This window comes from Rattus norvegicus, chromosome X (assembly GCF_036323735.1).
Source record: "Rattus norvegicus strain BN/NHsdMcwi chromosome X, GRCr8, whole genome shotgun sequence".
In the NCBI taxonomy this organism is placed as follows: Eukaryota; Metazoa; Chordata; class Mammalia; order Rodentia; family Muridae; genus Rattus; species Rattus norvegicus.
This window is the reverse complement of record NC_086039.1, coordinates 104,760,693-104,780,795: the sequence shown is the minus strand read 5'-3', so window position 1 is coordinate 104,780,795 and position 20,103 is coordinate 104,760,693. Positions and strand designations below refer to the sequence as shown.

Genomic DNA, 20,103 nt, shown 5'->3' with positions numbered 1-20,103 from the left:
ACCACATTATTATGAATCAATCCTTTTAATTATTTTTCTACGTCAGACTTTCATGGGATCTATAAGGTAATGCTTTTTACCTTTTCTGCTCATTCTCATATATGTGAGGTATAATATTCAAGAGTACTTTCTGTATGGTATAATAACAGATTAAGTACAGAAACAGATGTAGCAATCCATTGTATGTCTATTAGAATAGATATTGAAGAGATTTTTAAATATTTTATATTTATTTATGTGTATATGTGTGTGATGTATGTGTTTGTGCACGTGACTGTGGGTGACTGCAGAGGTCAGAAGAGGGCACTGAATCCCCTGGAGCTGAAGTGACAGTTGGTTGTGAACTATCTGACATGGGTACTTGGGAACTGAATTCAGGTTGTCTGTAAAATCAGTGAAAATTACTAACCACTGATCCATTACTCCACCTGCAAAAAAAGTAATAGATACTAATAAAAAATTAATTAATGAAGAAAAAGTAGACGAGAAAAAGTAAAATTGGTTGGCCATACATGTGAAACTTTATTTCTGAACTAGCTAATACTATTCCATTGATGTATATGTCTCTTTACTGCCGGTACAGAGTTATAGTAAGTTTTAACATAAAGCAGGGAGAAACTTCAGAAATGTTTTTCTTTTCTAAAATTATTTTAATTAGTTGTGTTTTTCTGTAATGGTCTCTGTTGCAAAGACAAGTTTCCTTAATGAGAGATGAGAATTCTACTTCTCTGTGGGAATAAGGACAAATATTTAGAATGTAGTTAGTGACGATACTGGTTTAGCAAAGTGACAGATGTGGCTGCTCTACGATCCATGACTTCATTAGCCTGAGTAGTTTGAAAGGTTTCCAGTACCAGTCACGCTTTCCCTCTTGTTGACCAATGGAGATCATTACAGAAAAACCACAATTAATCAAAATTCAAAATTGTAGAGCTCCGTCTCAATTGATACATCTACAAAACGTTCCTGTACCCAAGGCCCTGGGGACATTGCAAAAGAGGACGGTGAATGATTCTAAGAGCCAGAAGACCAGGGATTTTGCTGTAAGAGTGTGTCTCCTAGTAATGGAGGAAGCTGCAGACGCAAAGTCTCACCAACATGACTACCAAAATGTGAGCCCCACAAGGATGATTCCAAGAGATGTGCTATAGTAGTTGAGGTGAAACCCAAGACATCTCAACAGTACACAAAGAGCTACAGACACTAAGGAATGCTGAGACTTGGAGACACAATCTTCTCTAGGGAAAGCACACGCATCAGCTATCCAAAACCATATGGTCAGTGCTGAAAATGTATAAATACAAGTAGCATCACACAGACTGAGCAGGTTGTATTTACATATTTAGGAATATATATGTATGTATATAACATATATGTGCATATACACATAATATATATGTGACAAAAATTAATGAAAAAAGGGGCCATGAACTGGAAGGATTTGGATGGGGAAAAAGGAATGGGAAATGATATAATTATAGTCTCAGAAAATGAGAAATAATTTTTAAAAATTATTTTTTATATGTGGATGTTTTGCCTGTATGTATGTACATTACATGTGTTCCTGCTTCCCACAGAAGCTGGAAAGGGCATTGGATACTCTAGAACTGAAGATACAGAGGGTGATGAGCTATCATGTAGGTGCTGGAAATCAAATCAAATCAAATCAAATCTGGGTCCTCTGCTGAGCCATCTTTCCAGCCTCCTTGTCTTCTTCATTTTCAAGATTATTTTGGGTTTTCAGGGTCCATTGTAACCAGACATAAACTTTTAGATAGTTTTTTAAGGTTTTCTTTTACGTTTATTTATTTTATAAACAGTTTCCTCATGTATGTATGTATGTATGTATGTATGTATGTATGTATGTGCATGTGCACACATGCATGTGTATGTGTGGATTCACAAGCATGCCATGACCCATGTCTGGAAGTCAGAGGAAAGCTCTCATGAGGCATGTCAGTCCTATACTTCTACAATGTAGCTTTCAGACTTAGAACTCAGGTCATCTGGCTTGCTGTCAGGCATCCATACTCTCTGAGTCATCTTGTTGGCCTACGTCATTAGGTTTTTTCTTTTGGTGGGGTGCATGGTATTGCTAGAGATTGCACTGAGTCTGTCAAACACTTTGGTGAGTAGTGATATCTTTACAGCATGAAGACTTATAATCCACAAGCATGGGATGCTTGGCTTTTTTAAAATTTGTTTGTTTTTGGTAAACAAGTCTTTTGCCTCCTAGGTCGAGTTTATTTATATTTTCTTTGTGAAACAATGGAAATTGTTTCTTTAAGATATACTTTTATTATTTTAAAAATTAAGTGTTTTTGTGTGCATAGTAAAGCACTTTTTTTCTGAGGTGAAACCTTCCATCTTGCAGGGAAGAACCTTTAGCTAGCTCCATGAGTAAACAACTGAAAGGCATCAGAAAGTCCCTGAAACTAAACAGCTACACTCCCTTCCCAAACATATGTAGGCAACAAGAACTGCTTAGAGACATGCTCAGATAAGCGGAGCTGCTTAGAAGGGGCTCAAACTGGCATAGTGCCCAGCACCCTCCCGACCCTTGCTAGAAGAGACCAGGGCAACTGCTGGGGAAAAAGCTTATACCAGCCGAGTTACTTGGAAAGAACAACCTCCAACCTCTTGAGGTATTTGAAGGTTTCTACATTCACATGTGAGCTGTCACACATGCTGAGGTGGACATTTAGTGATGCAGGTGTCTTTGAGTCATTTCTGTTCCTGCAAGAAACCTCTCAACTATGTATGTAATGTAATCCCAATAAAACTCCCTGGTTTACCAAGGCGGACTTCGGTGGTATTTATACTTTTGCTTGCAATTGGTCCCCCATCTTGGGTAAGTAGGTATTTGTTCATTTTCCCTCTAGAAATAATGGCACACAATAGTGAGTTTCTGTGCATGAATACGGTTGCCAAGGCAGCCAGAGTTTTCAGATTTACCTGGAGTTGGAGCCATAGGTGGTTGTGAAACTCCTAATATGATGGTTGGAGGCCCTCTTGTCCTCTGCAAAAGCAAGATTCTCTCTTAACTACTGAACCATCTCTCTTGCTTGGATTTTTAAAAAAGATTTAATATACATACATACATACATACATACATACATACATACATTATATTATATGTGCTCTGTCTTTCTGCACACCAAAGAGGAAATCAGAATCCATACAGGTGATTGTGAGCCACAGTGTGGTTGCTTGGAATTGAACTCAAAGCCTTCTTTGGCTAAGTACCTGTTTTAACCAATTGAGGGATCTGTGACTTTTCTAAAGATTAGATTAGACCATGTCACCTGATACTGAAAATAATAGCTTTAATTCCTCTACACTGTGGATGTTTTTACTTTTTATCCTTGCCAATACAACTTTGAATGCAAATATCTTATTTCTGATTTTGCTGTTTTGGTTGTGAGCCTGGCCTTTAAAGGCGGAAACATCTCTCCAGCTCTTATTTCCGATCTTAGAGGAAAACTTTTCAGGCTTTCCCCAGTAGCTAGGAATGTTTCACACGAAGTTTTGGAAAGGTTCTTTCTATTTGTTTATCCTAATACCAGGAAATAAAGCCAAGCAGCTCTTCCACAAGAATTAGACTGGGGATGGTAAAATGTTGACCAGTCTACTGTGCTAAGGGACTACAAACTACCTCATAGTTTTTGAATTATCACCAATGATCTTCCTTTATTATCTACAGACTTGAGTACTATAAGCAATTTCCCATGCTAGGTTCCCAAATGTCCAACTTAGTTTGCTAACTAAAGCTGCTTGTAATTGATTAGTAAGCACCATTCTCAAATATGGCATTTTGGAGAAACGCAATTTCCTAATGACATACTAGGAAAAAGGAAGCCGACTTCTTAAGATCAATTGTATAGGTGATCAAACACATATAAAAATACTCTGCAAATGTTTAAATTTTAGAGAGGGATGGAAAATATCATTTGCCAAACTTTATTTTACAACCACACATCTCCAAAAATGTTTATGGTTTTAGATATTCTAAGAAATATGGATCTGGAAGTTAGATTGGTCTTCCCTGCAGTGGCAAAGCAGGAATTTGTCACCATGCTCGCTGGTGCCTAACATAGCTTTGAAAGGACAACTAGAACACCGATTTCAACATGCCCTCACAACAAATGTAAACAAGAACTGGAGAAGTTCTTGATCTAGAGTCAACTGAAGACACAAAAGTAAACAGTGAGGCTTGAGGGAGATTTGTAATCATACATGATCTTGGCATTATGCATACTCAATATTTCAACTACATATTGCCATTTATGCCAAAGGCAGAATGCTAAATTAGAGGGACATAGTAAAATACTTTCTATCATTTTATCTGTTATGCCATTATAATGATATACAACAATACATGCTTTGATTTTTTTAAAAAAATTAACATTTTAAAAACTAATATAAGACACACGAAGTCATTTGGGTAACAGCTGTGTTCCAACACACAAACAACTTTATACACATCGAGACAGGCCCTACAGGCATGAACCACTGCTCATCTACGTGTTGGGAGAAGGCCGCTTGGTTCTCCCAGACTATGAGCCTATGGGGCTATTCTGTGCAGCTGTTAGCAGACCACACCCACTTCCTGCTCCTAAGACTTTATCTCTGCCTCCTGGGTCCTGATGACGTCTGTGCTTTTGCCTCACTCCTTTGGGGCACAGCTGTGGGCTAGAAACCTGTTTTCCTGCATGACAGCCTTGACCCATGTGGAACCAACCAACTGACCTCTTGTTTTTCCCATGTAGAAGAGCAGAGGGGGCCCTTGCATTGACTTACTCACCCTTTAATGCCTTTGCCTATCATAAAACATCTGCATGCCAGACTCTGCTTCTTTCTTGACATAGTCTACCTCCCCACCATTCTGCTGCCACCATTTCCACAGGACTCCTTCCTTTTCTGCTGCCGTCCGTTTCCACGGCACTCTCAGTCTTCCTTCCTTGTAGACACGGTCTGGCCTTTGGACAATCGTGCAAACATCAGCCACGGATGAGAGCAAAGCAAGAACAGCTTGTGGAGGGGAGGGGCTTAAGATGGCTGTGGTTGATTTAGCAATGGTAATTTTCTAATGCAAATTAGAGGGAGGCATCTGTAATCAAGAGTGCAGCTGATGAGATTTTCCTTGTTTTCATGGCAATGAGGGTAACAAAGTCAGTCCCTAGATTTTTGAATAAACAAGCATGTTGCTAATTTTCATGTCTTCATTTATAACAGTAAATGTTACATCTGGTTCACAGACACTGATGAATCTAATACTTGTTCAGAAAACATCTTGAGATATAACACGTAGTTTCTCCCCAGGACATGATGTATCATCATTGCATAAAGCTTTCATAAGATAGACTGCAAGATGGAGACATTCGCTGTGTCTGGGGTCGGCTCCAACGCCTACATGTTAACAGACCTGTGCAGGAGACTTGTTCACCATGGAGGGTCACAGGAAACCTGCCACTGAGCTGGTGATCAGGGCCTGCCTGCCACAGGACTTCCGGGTGGCCAGGGCCGAGAGGGCTCGCATGACCCTTCCACCAAGTGAGTGTGTAGCCAGAGGTGAGAAAGGCAAAACGGCAGTGTCCACCTGGAATTCAGGCCACACTGTCAAGATATACAAGACAGGACAGAGGCCACAGAGACACATGGCCTCACTTCCCTTGGATGGAGCCGAAAGAGACTGAAATGGTTAGACATTCTTTTTCTGTTGCTGGCAAAAACTCCATATTCCCATCATGGCCTTGCCTGCACAGGTCAGAAGAGGGCATCAGATTCCCTTAAGCTGGACTTACCCGTGGTTATCTGCTATGGGTACTGGGAACTGAACCCTGGTCCTCTGCCATAGCAGCCAGGGCTCTTAGTGGCTGAGCCATCTCTCCAGACCCAGACATACGATTCTTTATGAGAACTCCAGACGTTCACTTGGTGAGTTTTAATTTGATATTATATCTACCTAAAGTTTCAACTACCTGTTGGGTATAATTTTATTTTCTGCAATTCACATCAGAGACCATGTGTAGCCAACCACATTTCCAAAATCATTTTTGATAGGACAAAAAAAATGTTTTGTGAGTGTACACTGAAGAACATTTATATTTTCCTCAGTATCCTGCTGCTGGCCATCAGGATACAAATCCATGCTGCATTCTAATGGATTGTGTAGTCCATTTCATATGCAGTTTAAAAATGCCCTATAGCATGGCTCCATCATTGGGAGGTGGCAAACAGAGCCCTCACTGTTAATGTGAAAAATTTTTTGACTGATCTTCCTGTCTTGCCCCCTAAAAATTAAGTTCGGCTTTCTTTCGTTTAGACTGTCACATACACATAAGGGCACATGTCTATTTGAATATGCATCAGACGATTTTAAAGTTTAGTTTTATGTTACCAAATTGTAATCACAAACTAAAATGGATCTTCTAGTTAATTCTCTTCAGGCAGAGGTACTTTTCCAGTAAGGCATTCCTTAAAGCAAAGTTCATTCTTTTGGAACACAGTTCCACAGGTCTTGACAATGACATGCGGTTCTATTTGCCTTCCCTCTTTATTGTAGGCTATAATCACTTGAAGTGAATAGGACAATTTTATCCTTCAAAGACTAAAGAAGTGGCTTTCTTGAAAGTTTGACTATAGTTTCTGTGAGTATATAAGAGCATCCAATATAATCCTCTGTTACATATAATTTGTCAGTATGCTCTTAGAATTTGAAGATTAACTCAAATCCCCTTCCCCCCATAAAGGGAGTATGCACTGTACTAGTGTTTGTTAAAGCAGTACACAGTGCTGTAGCAAGTGGTTTGTTCAGCTCTAGGGACATGCTTGGATATTTGACTGCTGAATACCCAGTCTGAGTGAGGGATTTTTTTTCCATTGAGAAGAAGAATTCCTCTAAGATGTTCAGAATCACTTTCTTCTATCACAGTGATAGACTTGGTACAGGAAGCTCTTTCTCTGAGCAAATGTTCAAACAATGCATTCCTCATGGTACAGCTTTGCCCAGTTCCTCTGCAGTATTGGTGGGTGATTCTTCTGTCCCTCTACCAGCTCTGTTTACGTTTCTTGACTGTGATATTTTCTTAAGTTATGATGAAATGTTCTCATATATTTTTGTTTCTAAGTTCCAAAGCCTTCATTTATTTCTTAGTTTTTTGTTTATTTATTTAGTGTGTGTGTGTTTGTGTGTGTGTGTGTGTGTGTGTGTGTGTGTGTGTGTGTGTGTGTGTGTGTGAGAATAGGTGAATGCCTGTTACAATGCTTGTATGGAAGTCAAAGAACAAGTTTTCAGAAGATAGTTTTCTACTACCTTATGGGTTTTGGGGCTTGACCTCAGGTCTTCAGTCTTGGTGACATGTGTCACTACTGACTGAGCTGTCTTGTCAGCCCCTTTATTTTCATACATAAAAGATAAAGTTAATATACTATCCTTGAATTTTGTTGCCATTTTTAGTTAGTTTATTGTTCATGTTTGGAGAAAGAAGAGTATAGAGTTTTAGAGGAAGTCCATAATATACTCCTTTGTTCTGAGAGACACTGACAGGGAAAATGAGCTCTGGGTCTTTTAGAACACATGAAACTTGATGGCACAGAAAAATGTATGTTTGCTAAGTAAAGAACAGAACCAAGGATTTTGAAGGGAGAGGGTCTGAACTGTACTACTCATGTTTCCATGTCCAAAATTCCCTTAGACATGGGATTCCTATGACAGAGGATGGAATCTTCAGAGAGCTTGCAAATTCTTTACTCACAGAGGATGCTGGGGAAAAGAGAAGTTCTATAGAAAAATATCTATAGTGGAAGAATTCCCTAGCATAATCCCCATATGGCTCAATTAAATTGTTAAGGTTATTAAATAAGTAAGTATAACCCTGGATCTTTGAAATAATTTTGAGATTCCTTAAATGACAATATTTTAAATGTTTCTTGGATATTTTGTCACGGTAGTAGAGAGAAATTCTGGTTTTCCCACAGATGGAGTGTGTGCTCCCATCAGAGGCCTGTCTTCTCTCCAAGCCTTCCAGGAGACAGATTTAAGTCTGTGCATACTGATAATACTATGTTGGTTTTATAGAAAGGTCAGTTTTATGGAAAAATTCTGACGCTAGAAATATAATTTTTTCCTACAAGCTGAGAAGCATTAAGCGAATCGTCTGCATCCCTTCCTAGATCTTTGAATTAGGCTTTTAAGGCAGTAGCCTTGAAGGCTTTCTGTTTGAAGAGAAAGGTAAGTGAAGAAGGAAAGAGTGCCTCAGATGTACTTTCAGTACAAATGAAGAGCCTGCTTATCAGAGTTGCCATGGTAACTTGACGTCAATGAGCCGACCAAAGTAATTGAAGTGGTTTTTTTTAAAAAAAAAAAAAAAAAGGAAACCAGGATTATCTGGTGAGAAGGACAGCATCCTTCCTCCATATGCCTATACAAAGATACAAGCATGACTGTCCACTTGTGGAGGACACAGCCTTCAAAATCCCAAATCCAAGTTGGTTTGTTCCTCTTTCTGGTTTTGGTGGTGGGTTTAGTTCTCTGAAAGAGAAGAGTGAGACCATCTTAGCCCGGGAGATTGTGTTATCCTGGGTCTGCTTTTTATGTGGCTCCCTCTGAGTCCAGCTTCCCCATGTGTGAAATGAGGGTTGTGATGTTCAGCTATAGGATGTACGCCACCTTGAATAATAACACATGTACAAGCCAAAGGACTCACTTGTGGTTCCTGTGTGATCACAAATGCACGTATGATTTTTTAGGCTACTTTATTTTAATAGTTCTATAAATAAGTGTACAAAGTAATGAGTTTCATTTTTGCGTTTTCATGCGTTATTTTTGATGTGCTTCTCCTCAACTTCCCTCCTGGCTCTCTTTCCTCTGTCCTACCGGTCCTCTTCCTCTCTCTAATCACCTACCTTTGCTGATTTCATGTCTCATGAATTTTTATAATTTTTTATTGCCATCTCCCACCTTAATTTCTCCTTTTCCCCCTCATGGTTTCTTTTTCTATTTTCATCTCTCTCTATCAAACAAATTCTCTGTTCCTCTGTCCTCCCCTCACATACACAAAATCTGGAATCTGGATGAGAGAAAAACTCATTTTAAATTATTATTATTATTATTTATAATTAACTCCCAGTGGTGGCATTCGTCTTTATTAGCCTGATTTATTTTACTTAACTCAATGATCTTCAATTTGATTTTTCTTACAAATATTAATCTCATCTTCCTTTATTGTGTATATGTCCTACACTATTTTATCTATTTTTCTATTGATGAACATTTAGGACTCTTAAATCTCACTGCAGAGATATTTGCATATCCCTGTTTATCACTATATTGTTTGCTTCCTAATTCTTTTCAGATTTGCTGCTATGGGATAGATGAAAGCACGAGAAGAAAAAGACTTTGGCGAGCAGCCCATTGTTATCATCACTATCCCATTGTTTCAGTGCCTCTGGTTGCTCACTCGTACTTAACATGGTTCTGGGCACAGACTTATTCCTTAAAGCACAGTGACTGCTGGATTCAGTTTCTTTCTGGACAGCTGTTCTTCCAGTGACTGAACTTCATACAAGCTGGCTTAAAGAGGCAGCTTAAGGATGCCTTCTAAAGTATCTACTCTAGATCGGAAGGGCAGCAGTGGCCAATTATACCCTGTCCCTACTATCTTTGATGGATACTTATTTCCAGTGACATCACAGAGCTGAAAAAGTGGTAGAATGGCTTGCATGGGATTCAGAAAATAATGTGAAAGTAGAAATGTCGCTATTGAAAAGGTGCAGCAGGTGAAATTTTCCTTCCTCATCAGTCTTGAAGCCCATCTTAAATGGACTTCTTTATCACAAAGCAATGGATAGTTCAATTAAAGAAGGAAATTATTCTTAAAGTACATTTTAATATTTATACCAATCAAGCAATCAAGGTTCTCTAGAGAAATAGAACCAATGGCAGGTTGTTCTGTCTATCGATTGATCGATTGCTCTATCTATTCACCTACCTACCTTCTATCTACTTATACTTATCTAGAGATACAAAAACTTGGCTCATATGATTTTGGATGTTTGGTGAATTAAAATTTGATGGTAAAGGCCAGCAATTCTCATACTGAACAGTTGAAATTTGAATAAATTGCCAGTCTATTGGTGACTCACTAAAGTCAATATCATCAATGAAATCCAAAGTGAGTTACAGAATAAGCTCTTTACTACAGGGTATCATCTTTCAGCTTTATCTAGGGCTCTGAATAACGGATATGACCTTCTCACACTCTGGGGGGCAATCTGCTTTACTTAGTTTACTGATTCAAATGTAGAACTCACCCAAAGCACCCTCATAGAAACATCCAACATAATGTCTGCCCAAGAATCTCGGCGCTGTAGCAGAGTTAACACATATAATCAATCATTACATCATCTATTTGCTCATTTCTATGATTATATTTTAGAAGCAATAGACAATATATTCAAATGAGGGAGAAAATTTCTGAGACAGTTTTTAGGTAATTTTTAAAAAAATAAGTCAGAAAAATAAAATAGTTTAATAGCTCTTGATTTTTATATTTGTGGTGTGGAATTTTTATCTTTTATCCCCAAACAAATCCATCTTGATGAATTCCTGGGTTCTTGGGTTTTGAGAAAAAGAATGTGTGTATATGTATATGTTTGTGTATATTGATTAATCCATGAATTTATTTTGTCGTGATAAATATTTGAGGTTAATTACTGTGTATTATGTCAGTTATGTTCAGTTCCTAGTACATATTAGGAAGCAAATGGAGGGCTGTGATGTTTGATTTTTCTCAGCTTTCCTTGGCCATCATGGTTACCATGGTGACTCAGTGAGTGCTGTGAGATTTGGTGAAGACTGAGCATCCATTTATGAGGCTTCTTCGAATCAGTTCTTATGATGCTAGTTGTCAAACACTATTTTTATAATTCCATCATTCCTTCTGCATATATTTATTGACATTTGATTGCTGACTAGAGCTATATTTATGATAATTTGACTCCTAAGTTATTTTGCTTTAGTTATGATGTATTCTTGTTTTATTTTTATGAGCACTATACATCAAAAAGCTCCCTAAATTTGTTTTTATTTTCTTGGAGGGACAACATCATTTCTGTACAGAATGGCTTAAACTGTGTAGCCCAGCTTGATGTGAAAGTCCTGCCTCTGATGACGTTATAAGCATTCCTTTTATCCCAGTTCCTTGATATATAGTGTTACTTTTTTATTAATGTTTGAGATATTTCTTCTCTTTTGATAGCAGCGTCAATTGTTATGATTTCCACTTATTGAATAACTTCCTCTACATTGGATAAATTTATCTTCCCATTTTTGCATCTTCATATTTATTTGGCATTTTTGTTTTGTCTCTTTGGTTGTTTACAAACATGGTTAAATTCCATATATAGGTGAATTTTCTAAAATTGACCATGTTACTGTTTTTTAGTTTTATACCATTGTTTGTTTAAAAAATAAAATATTCCTAACTACGAAGAGAAATACTATTTCAAAAATGAAACACAGGGGACAAAGGAGGAGGAAAGAGAGAAATCTGGTATGATCTCTGTCTTCCTGTATTTTTTAGGACTTTTCTTATGGCCTAAGATACAATTTGCCATGGAAAATGTTGTGTGCATAGTGGGGAAGACTGTGTGTTTTGTTGCTAATGGATGCATTCTTCTTGCAGTCGTTTGTAGTGTCAGTGGCACTGGTATCTGATGAAGGTTGTCCACAGAACTTCCATGAAACACACTCGAAGTACAGCACTCATGAAAGGGCTTTCATCTCTGGGATCCAAAGTCACATAGGGAATGATATCTAGGGTTAACTGATATATGGGTGGTAGTACAGAGGGCACAGGTACTGGTGAAGAATGCAGGCATCATAGAGTAGGAGCCTGGATGTGAGCAGTGAGTGGTTCTGACATCAGGGTGGTGGTTGTGACTGAGCTACTGTCTAAGGATTGCCACGTGTGATGAGGGCTCAGGGATGAGGCTCAGAGAATGGAATACATCAGTTTTCAAATGATCCTTGTGTCAGAGGCGTGGATGGCCCCAGTGCTGGGTTAGACCCTGAGTTCAGAGTGTAAACATTCATGGAAGTGTTGTAACTCCAGGCCTGGCAATGTTAGGCCCTGGGAATCTGCCAGCTCCCTCTCCATTGCAGCTTAATCCTTACTGAATTTCCAATTCAAGAATGGTTGTTGGCTAAAAGCAAAGGACATTAAATTCCTCTGTGAGGCTTGCCTCTGGGTATCATGGTGGTTCTATCATGTGACTGATGACGATGACTCACGGTTTTTTTTATTCCTAGCTACGTCTAGGAACATCAGATTTGCTAATCTCACCAGAGGATTCTCTGGAATTTGCTTCATTATGTAGCAGGAGATTGTGTGTGTGTGTGTGTGTGTGTGTGTGTGTGTGTGTGTGTGTTCCTTTGATAACTCTCTGGGTTGCTTGGTTTATGAATGGCTGCTTGTGTATTTTTGTTCTAGTTGTTTGATAATGAAGGTTGGTATCTCTCACTCTGCAATCTTGATAGACTATTCATAAGACCTCTTAAATAGTTCCTCTTTAAATGAAATATTGTATTGTCCAGGTACATGGTTTTGTCTGTAGATCCCTGACTACTTCATTGAAAAGAGGAAAAAATAAAAGGAGAACAGATACACATGTGCATCCAAACAGGGCACTTTGTCATGTATGCTCCAATGTATCTTCTTCCTGACTTACAAAAGCAGACATCCATTTTCTCCACTTGTGATCTGTGTAATAGTAATGGAGTCAGAAGCTAATATTTTGAGTATTAGGAAGTTCATGAGCTATCTGTCTTCCCATTGCCCCAGGCCTAATTCTCCATCTTTGACAAACACTTTACTCTTTACATTATTATATTAGTATGCTCCTATTAGCTAGAGCATCCTGATAAAAGACATCAGTGTTCAGGGGTTCTTTCTAGGAACAGACTATGGCGAGTTCTGGGAGGGACACAGAGGAGGACAGTTAGAAGGCCTGTAGTCTAATGGGAAGGTTTTCTCATTGCTGTGAGCTTACTTCTGAGACCCGGAGCTGAATGAGTCTGTGACTCAACTGTGATCCCTCTGAGGGATCTGTAGGGTTGAACATGGAGGAATTTAGTGTAATTCCTCACCCTGTCCTCGCCTATGGAGTTGCCTGGAGACTAACTTGATGTGAGAAGATTTCAGGGGTCGACCAACTAGATGGGTAAATGGGAATGGGATAGAAATCCAAGGGTCTTCATCTGAGATAGGCCAAGAAGAATGCTGGGGGAATTTTTCATTTCATAGACTTCACTTTTAGGTGGAGAAGTATTGAGTTTCTTTAGTGGAGACTGCTGAATGTAAAATTCATCTTAAGAATGTTCTGCCTGGGAATAGAGAGGCAAAGATTAAAACAGAGACTGAAGGAACACCCATTCAGAGCCTGCCCCACATGTGGCCCATACATATACAGCCACCCAATTAGACAAGATGGATGAAGCAAAGAAATGCAGGCTGACAGGAACCTGATGTAGATCTCTCCTGAGAGACACAGCCAGAATACAGCAAATACAGAGGCGAATGCCAGCAGCAAACCACTGAACTGAGAATAGGAACCCGTTGAAGGAATCAGAGAAAGAACTGGAAGAGCTTGAAGGGGCTCGAGACCCCATATGAACAACAATGCCAACCAACCAGAGCTTCCAGGGACTAAGCCACTACCTAAAGACTATACATGGACTCACCCTGGACTCTGACCTCATAGGTAGCAATGAATATCCTAGGAAGAGCACCAGTGGAAGGGGAAGCCCTTGGTCCTGCCAAGACTGAACCCCCAGTGAACTAGATTGTTGGGGGGAGGGCGGTAATGGGGTGAGGATGGGGAGGGGAACACCCATAAAGAAGGGGAGGGGGAGGGGAATGTTTGCCCAGAAACCGGGAAAGGGAATAACACTCGAAATGTAAATAAGAAACACTCAAGTTAACAAAAAAAAGTGGGAGTAACTAAGGTGTATGCTTAAAATCCTGGCACTTAGGGGCACAGGCAGATGGATTACCACAAGTTTAAAGCCAGCCAGGGATATATGGTAAGATTTTTTGTCTCAAAAAATTTTTAAGTATTTTTAATGATGTTTTCCTTTTGTGTATTCTTCATTGTATTGAGAACTATAAAATTGTTGTAGGTATAAAAATGGATAAATATTTTCAGCCCTTCCTTTACAAAATAGTAATGCATTGTCTAAAAGAAAAATCCATAAGCCAAGGAAATTTGGTAAGAATGGTTTAGAATTATGTATGATTCTACTCACATGACATCCCCATGTCAACATCTTCAGGAACATTCCAGATTCCTAGATGAAGGGCAGAACATTCTTTTTTTTTAATATAAACTTTTTATTGACACATATTCATCGTATGGAAGGATGGTTTCACAAAGACTGTTTGTACAAGTATCCCACATATTTTGGCCACATCCATCTCTGACTCTGTTTTTTACTTTCAACACTTGTAATTCAAGACACACACACACACACACACACACACACACACACACACACACACACACACAACACATATACCTAGGATCATAAAATAGGAAAAGCATGTAATGTGTGTCTTTCTTGGAATATTTAACTTTAATATGATGATCCCCAGTTGTCTTCATTTTCAGTGACATAATTTTGTTCTTCCTGTGACTGAAAACTCCATGTGTATGTTTGTGCATGAGTTCATATGTATCATATTTTCTTCATTTATTTTCCTGGTGGTGGACATTTAATCTTATCCCATAACTTACCTATTGTCAGCAAAAATACAGATTCAACTTTCTTCTATAGTAAGATTGAGAAACCTGTGGTATATACACAGGAGTGGTATAGCTGTCTCATATGGTAATTTCATACAATAGTTCCATTCAAATTTCTATAGTAACAATGAGAACAGCAAGGGAGAGGTTGGTAGTTAATATCACTCCCTGCTTTTCCAAAAGACCTCAGTTTGGTTCTTATAAGTCATGATAACTACCTGTGGCTTCAGATTTAAGGACATGAATGTTCTCTTCTGAAATCCGAGGTCATCTCCATTCACATGAGCACATAACTCCTTATTTCTAAACCCATAATTAAAAAATTAAGATATATAGTAAAAATAACTAACAAACAAATAAATAATAATAAAACACCTGCTCCTTCCTGGTTGATGCATAACTAGGTTGTTGGGTCTATACAAAGAAGGTTTCCGGAATCTACCTCTTTTAGAATTAAATGTCATAAAAGCTAAGATGGAGATGGCCAAACAGCACATGGATGGTTTAGAATCATAGATGTAACCCTAGATGTTATAATGCTGGCCCTCTAATGGTGGGTTCCAATGGGACTCTTTAGGATTTCCATGTGAGTGCATCCTTCAGTTTGTCAAATGACTATGAATCCACCAGTCCCAAAAGGCTGTGGATTACCCTAATACAGAACATGTATTGAGGACAGCTTAAGAATATTCCTCCGGGGCTGAGGATTTAGCTCAGTGGTAGAGCGCTTACCTAGGAAGCACAAGGCCCTGGGTTCGGTCCCCAGCTCCGAAAAAAAGAACCAAAAAAAATGTTCAACATCTTTAGTCATAAGGGAAATGCAAATCAAAACAACCCTGAGATTTCACCTCACACCAGTGAGAATGGCTAAGATCAAAAACTCAGGTGACAGCAGATGCTGGCGAGGATGTGGAGAAAGAGGAACACTCCTCCATTGTTGGTGGGATTGCAGACTGGTAAAACCATTCTGGAAATCAGTCTGGAGGTTCCTCAGAAAATTGGACATTGAACTGCCTGAGGATCCAGCCATACCTCTCTTGGGCATATACCCAAAAGATGCCTCAACATATAAAAGAGACACGTGTTCCACTATGTTCATCGCAGCCTTATTTATAGTAGCCAGAAGCTGGAAAGAACCCAGATGCCCTTCAACAGAGGAATGGATACAGAAAATGTGGTACATCTACACAATGGAATATTACTCAGCTATCAAAAACAACGAGTTTATGAAATTCATAGGCAAATGGATGGAACTGGAAAATATCATCCTGAGTGAGGTAACCCAATCACAGAAAAATACACATGGTATGCACTCATTGAGAAGTGGCTATTAGCCCAAATGCTTGAATTACCCTAGATCCCTAGAACAAAGGAAACTCAAGACGGATGATCAAAATGTGAATGCTTCACTCCTTCTTTAAATGAGGAAAAAGAATACCCTTGGCAGGGAAGGGAGAGGCAAAGATTAAAACAGAGACGGAAGGAACACCCATTCAGAGCCTGCCCCACAGGTGGCCCATACATATACAGCCACCCAATTAGACAAGATGGATGAAGCAAAGAAGTGCAGACCGACAGGAGCCGGATGTAGATCGCTCCTGAGAGACACAGCCAGAATACAGCAAATACAGAGGCGAATGCCAGCAGCAAACCACTGAACTGAGAATAGGTCCCCCGTTGAAGGAATCAGAGAAAGAACTGGAAGAGCTTGAAGGTGCTCGAGACCCCAAAAGTACAACAATGTCAAGCAACCAGAGCTTCCAGGGACTAAGCCACTACCTAAAGACTATACATGGACTGACCCTGGACTCTGTCCCCATAGGTAGCAATGAATATCCTAGTAAGAGCACCAGTGGAAGGGGAAGCCCTGGGTCCTGCTAAGACTGAACCCCCAGTGAACTAGACTATGCGGGGAGGGTGGCAATGGGGGGAGGTTTGGGAGGGGAACACCCACAAGGAAGGGGAGGGGGGAGGGTGATGTCTGTCCGGAAACCGGGAAAGGGAATAACACTTGAAATGTATATAAGAAATACTCAAGATAGTAAAAAAAATAAAATAAAATAAAAATAAAATAAAAAAAAGAAATATATATATATATATATATATATATATATATATGTAAAAACCATTTCAGAAAAAAAAAAAAGAGAGAGATTCCAGGTCTAGTAGAGAGAAGACGTACAGATGACCCACTCTGCTACATACTCCAATAAAAAAAATAAAAAAAGTAATTCCCTTGCAAATGGAAAATTGGTTTGCTACAATGGAATATCACTGGCCTTATTAACCACAATTGCTTAGGATCATTTGGCCAAGAGAAAGACAAACAAACATGTTTCTACGGATTTTTTGCTTTATTTTATTATTTTGAATTTATTTTTGTGTATTTTGTTTAAAAGGATTGATAGATAGCTGTATAGATAGATAGATGACAGAAAGAACATGAATTTGTGCGGTTAGGGATGTGGGAAAGATCTGACAGAAGTTAGGGGAGGGGAAATATGATTGAGATATATTATATAAAAATTATATACAGAAAACAGATACTATCAGGAATTGGCAGATTAGTGGATATATATATATGTATATATATACATACATATATATACATACATACATATACATATATATATATATATATATATATATATATATATATACACACACACACACATATATATATATATCTTCCATAGACCCCAATCTCTCCAGGGCAAAGTATGGAATCTAGTACATTTTGTTTTGTAAACTTTTTTCAATGAAAGCTATTATAAATCAATTTCCAATAAATGCACACCACCAACTTGAAAAAAAAAAAAAGAATATTCCTCCATGATCTCAGCCACAATCTGCTGGGGAATTGAGTATACATTCTGAATCCTATATATATCCTGAGTTGTTCCTTCTTCCTAATTTTTTTATTACTTTTTTTATTAACTTAAGTATTTCTTATTTACATTCCGAGTGTTATTCCCTTTCCCGGTTTCTGGGCCAACATCTCCTTAACCCCTTCCTCTCCCCATCCTCCCCCCATTGCCGCCCTCCCCCCAACAATCTAGTTCACTGGGGGTTCAGTCTTAGCAGGACCCAGGGCTTCCCCTTCCACTGGTGATCTTATTAGGATATTCATTGCTACCTATGAGGTCAGAGTCCAGGGTCAGTCCATGTATAGTCTTTAGGTAGGGGCTTAGTCCCTGCAAGCTCTGGTTGCTTGGCATTGTTGTACATATGGGGTCTCGAGCCCCTTCAAGCTCTTCCAGTTCTTTCTCTGATTCCTTCAACGGTACTCCCACTTTTTTTAAAGTAGGAATTGAACCTAGTGCTACATGCTTGCTAGACAAGGACTATAATTCTGAGCCATATCCTCAGTTCTTTAAACACCTTTAAGGTTCTATTATTTATGAATGATCATTAAATTTTTCTCTTTCCAACAACCCACCCACAAAACTTTCAACCCAAAAATTTATCCTGTCTACACGAAAGGAAGGCACAGGGGATGGAACAGAGACTGAGAGAATAGCCAACCAATAACTGGCCCAAATAGAGACCCATCCCATGGGCAAGCAACAATCCCTGACACTATTAATGCAACTCTGTTTTATTTGTAGACAGGAGTCTACCATGGCCGGTTCCACCCAGCATCTGACAGATAAATGCAGACAACAACAGCCAAACACTGGAGCTTGAGGACTCTTATGGAAGAATAGGAGGAAGGATTGCGGGTCCCAGAGGAGATAGGAACTCCACAGGAAGAACAACAGAGTCAACTAACCTGGGCCTTTGGGGCTTTCAGAGTCTGAACCTCCAACCAAAGATCACACGTGTGCTGGACCTAGGCCTTACCAAATGTAGCAGATGTGCAGCTTGGTCTTCATGTGGGTCCTAAACAACTGGAAAGGAGGCTGTCCTCAAAACTGTTGCCTGTCTGTGGGATATGTATGGTCTTTTAGTTGGGCTGCCTTGTCTGGCCTCAGTGAGAAAGGAAGGGCCTAGCTCCATAGATACTTGAAGTGCCAGGATGGAGGGGAATACCCAGGGGCCCCCAACCACTCAGAGAAGGGGAGGGGAGCATGGGGGAAGGATTGTGGGAGGGGGTGAACAAGAGGGGGCAGTGAGTGGGATGTAAAGTGAACAAGTATAAAACTAAAATTAAATTTAAAAATAAGAATTCGTTCTGCAGGGAGATTATTGATAGAATAAAATGTTAACACTTTCCTTTTCAAAGAAAATTCTCTCTTAAATGAATTTTTTGGAATATATATTCAAACATTATGACTGTTGCATACGCAAATATCAATATTTAAGAACATAGATCAGGGGGTTGGGGATTTGGCTCAGTGGTAGAGCGCTTACCTAGGAAGCGCAAGGTCCTGGTGTTCGGTCCCCAGCCCCGGGAAAAAAAAAAAAGAAAAAAAAAAGAACATAGATCAGGTAAAACTACTCACATTCATTTTTATCTTGGTTTTAAAAAAGTATTTATTCTATATGTATGAATGTTTTGTCTGTAAGTATATATGTATTATATTACAAGTATACATGAATATGTATTCATGGTGACTGTGGAGCTCAGCAGAGGGTGCCAGACTCTGGACTTGTGTCCTTTACAAGAACAACAAGTTCTCTTACCTGCTGAGCCATCTTTCCAGTCCCCCATGTTACTTTTTTCTAATTTCCAAATTATGAAGGTCACTCCATGCTCATCATTTTAAATACACATAACAATCATACTAGGTATGTGTGGTACTTTGAAAAACAATGTCCCCTATAGGGTAAAATATATTTGAATACTTACCAGGGAGTGGAACTATTTGGAAGGATTAGGATTAGGAGGTGTGGTCTTGGAAGAATGTGTCACTGAGTGTGGGCTTTGAAGTTTCAGATGTCCTTGCCAGGCCTAGGCTTTCATTCTTCCTGCTGCATAGGGATCCAGATGTAGCTCTGAGCTCCTGCTCCAGTGCCTGAATACATGCTGCCACAGTTCCCACTATGATACTAATAGCCTAAATTTAATTCTAATCTGCAAGTTAGCCCCCAATTACATGCTTCCTTTCATAAGAACTGCTTTGGTTATGGTGTCTCTAGAGCAATGGAACAGTGATAAGACAGTATAAAAAAGAGTAACTAATATGGTTATTATTTATTCCTGACTTCCTCCGTGTTCCTATACTACTGTCAATGCCAAGACTATACTTACTAATTTAAGACTTCCTAGAGCTGGTAATTGAGAGGTTAATATTTTAGTGACTTTAAAAATATCAGAACCAGCAACTAGAGAGGTGATTCAGTGCCTAAAAGCAC

At 39.1% G+C, this 20,103-nt stretch overlaps 1 pseudogene; it reads left to right on the top strand.

Moving 5' to 3' along the window:
- The first annotated feature begins 5,447 nt into the window (after positions 1–5,447).
- LOC134484211 (presenilin-associated rhomboid-like protein, mitochondrial) overlaps positions 5,448–20,103 on the top strand; it is a 100,004-nt pseudogene continuing 85,348 nt past the window's right edge.